We start from the raw sequence: 3,111 nt of genomic DNA, 5'->3' as shown, positions 1-3,111 counted from the left end.
GAAATTCAAAGATTAAAGGAACATAAACATAGGTATTGAAATAACTGAAGATGATAGAAGACTCTTTGGATAGGATGAATTTGAACCAGGTTCTGGTAGCATCCAACAAGAAAAAAATGGAACTTCAATATGTGGTAGGCAACAATAGCACATTGATTCAGAATAGATGGATGAGATGGATTTTGAATAGTTAGCAATGGAGAGAAGATGCTAGTTCAGAAGTAGCACTGGAAAATGACAAGAAGGCTGATACCTCTGCCTCTGCTACTGAAGGGGAGAAAATGAGATCTCTATGGTACAGCAAGGTGAAGCTTTTCTCTTAGGATGAAGAAGTGGTGAAAAGACGTGAGAAGTAAGTTTATGAATAAGAGTAGTTTTTTCCAAAGTGGAGAACCCAAAAAAATGAGTTTTGAAGGAGAAAATATAGAGAATAACAGCTGTCCTATGAGGTAGAGATGGCAGGCTAAAAAAATTAAACCTAGAATTCTGGATGTGTTAAACAATGATGAGGAAAGTGGTGGAATACAAATCATGATAGAATCACTTTTTAGACAGGGAAGAGGGAACATTCCAGTGGCAGGGTCTTCTTTATTTACTGATTTATTTAATAAATATTCATTAAGGATCCACTGTTTGCTAGGTGCTAGGGAGACATAAATTATATATGTAACATTGGCTCATATCTATAGAGGAGATTTATGAAATATGACCCACAATCATAGTCATTCTGTACTTAGAAAGTATAGTCATCAAATGCTTTGTGTTTATTTCCCCAGTTAGAAAGTAAAACTCCACAATGGAATAGGGTTTGAGCTCTGAATCATGAACTACAAAAGATTCTTCTCTTCTCTCTGGCTTATATTGCATTCTCATGCCACAAACAAAAAGCAACCAGGTAACCTAAGGACAGAGTCCACCGTGGGTGTGTGTGATTAATAATGCTAAAGCTAGCAAATGTATTCTTTCATATAATTCTTTTAAGAGCAAAATTAAGCAGAAGTAAGGGCAGGGACTACTGGTTCCTTTCAACTACTTTGTTTTGTTTCTCTCAGAGCTCCTACTGCTCCAGGAAGCATTCAAGATAAAAATCCAGTTACTCATCTCCCAGGTATTCATTTAGAAACCATTTCTCCTGGTCTCTTTCAAGGAGTTTGCTGCCTAACAAAGTACACAATAAATATGGTACTGGAAAGAGTGAAATAAGAGCAAAAGAGGGATATAGATAAAGGATGTTGAGAAATGTGAATGAGAAATCACTTTCTCTGGGGGATGAGGTAGGTGGTGGTTAGGGAAAGCTCCATGGAGTGTGGTAGAGGTAATACATGGTTTAGAATTTGATGGAAGGATGGGATTTTGATTAGATAGCTTTAGGAAGAAAGGCAAGCCATTTCAGAACTGGGCAAAAGTATTTATATAGGAGAATGAAGGATGAGAACAGAGAGTAGTCTACTTTGACTTGATATAGAGTATGTGAAGGAGAGTACTATGAGGTAAGACTGTATGAGGAAAGGTGGAAAAACACTATAAGAGGTTCTGGAACTCAGGATCAGAAGTTTATATTTGATTTCTTATAAGAATGTATTTTTTTTTCTTTTAATAAAGAGGAGGAACCTAAGGAGGGCTGTAAGTGCATGCAACTGGATGTAACCAAGAGAGACATCGACATAGAAAATAGAACATTCAAGTAGGTAGGTGGAGTCATAGGCAGGGGGCATGATTGATTAGGAAGCTGTCCTAAGTCTAGATATTCAGATAGTACAAATGATTGACCCAGCACAAGACTTTCTTTTGCTGGCAAAAAAAATTGTCAAATTCAATGAAAGAATGTTTGAAGCAAGATCCAGTAATAGTCACAGTAGATTCCCTGTGGCCTTCTCTGTTTCCTCACAGTGAAGCAAGTCCCTTGACCCAGTCTTACGGTAGTCAGCACAATGTGAGGATCTGGCCTTGTCAGAAAAAGCGATTACCCTTCTTCCTGCAGTCCTCAAAATACTGGATACTGTTAGACTTGTTCATGCTTGGAATAGTCAAGATGGTGTCTCTATGACTTGAGGAATATCTAGTATTCATTTTACTACTTCGTTATTTTCCCCTTTTCCTACCTAGCTAAATTCTTTCTATGCCCATTTCCCCCAACCTACATATTTCAGTGGAGGTTTCAGCAGGGTCTAGTCAAAGCCACCCCACCCAACCCCACTACAGTTGGTTTAAGAACACCCTGAGACCCTGGAGATCTCCAAGGGATTTTTCCTGAGGAAATCTTTGGCAAAAGGGATTTTTGTTCTTTGAAGAATTACTGTTCTGTTATGAGAAGATCTCAAAGGCTATGAGAAGAATGCAAGTACTAGAAGGTCTTATCAACCTGGAAAGGGTTTGAGTATGATCCCAGTAATGAACTAAATAGACTATTTGCTAATTCTCTTCCTGTTTTTATGTGAGTTTTCCTTAAAACAAGATATGAAGCTATTTATCCTTGTAAAATTTATTGTGTATCTTCTGCCTTGGAACTAATATATACAAGACAGAAAGGTAAGAGTTTAAAAAACATAAATATATTGTATCACAAACACTCTGGATGCAGAACTTCCATCTTAGACTCAAGAAATACTGTCTGTGACTCATTAACTATTGGATAGGGCATAGTGTTAAGGAAAGTGAAGTTATAAGTTTGATACCTATGCAGGTATTGGCTTCGTGGCTACATCCTGAAACTCTAACTTTGACCATCTGCCTCACAGATTTATTCTATTGGTAACAAGGGATCATGGAGGAAAAAGTCAACTTTAGATCTACTAAAAAGTCAACTATAGGTGGGTCTGTAATATTATCTTTAAATAGAAAGGACAATGACTGGAATGATTGCTTTTTAGAACAGTAAATATATTCCTTCTCTAGTGGGAAGTAAATTCAAGAAAAAAATCCAGTTACTCATCTCCCAGTGCACTCATTTAGAAACCATCTTTCCTGGTCTCTTTCAAAGAGTTTGCTGCCTAACAAAGTTTCTTTCTTTCTTTTTCTTTCTTTCTTTCTCTCTCTCTTTCTTTCTTTCTTTCTTTCTTTCTTTCTTTCTTTCTTTCTTTCTTTCTTTCTTTCTTTCTTTCTTCCTTCCTT

The sequence above is a fragment of the Gracilinanus agilis genome, chromosome 1, assembly GCF_016433145.1.
Source record: "Gracilinanus agilis isolate LMUSP501 chromosome 1, AgileGrace, whole genome shotgun sequence".
NCBI classification, from domain to species: Eukaryota; Metazoa; Chordata; class Mammalia; order Didelphimorphia; family Didelphidae; genus Gracilinanus; species Gracilinanus agilis.
Note: the sequence above shows the minus strand (reverse complement) of the source record.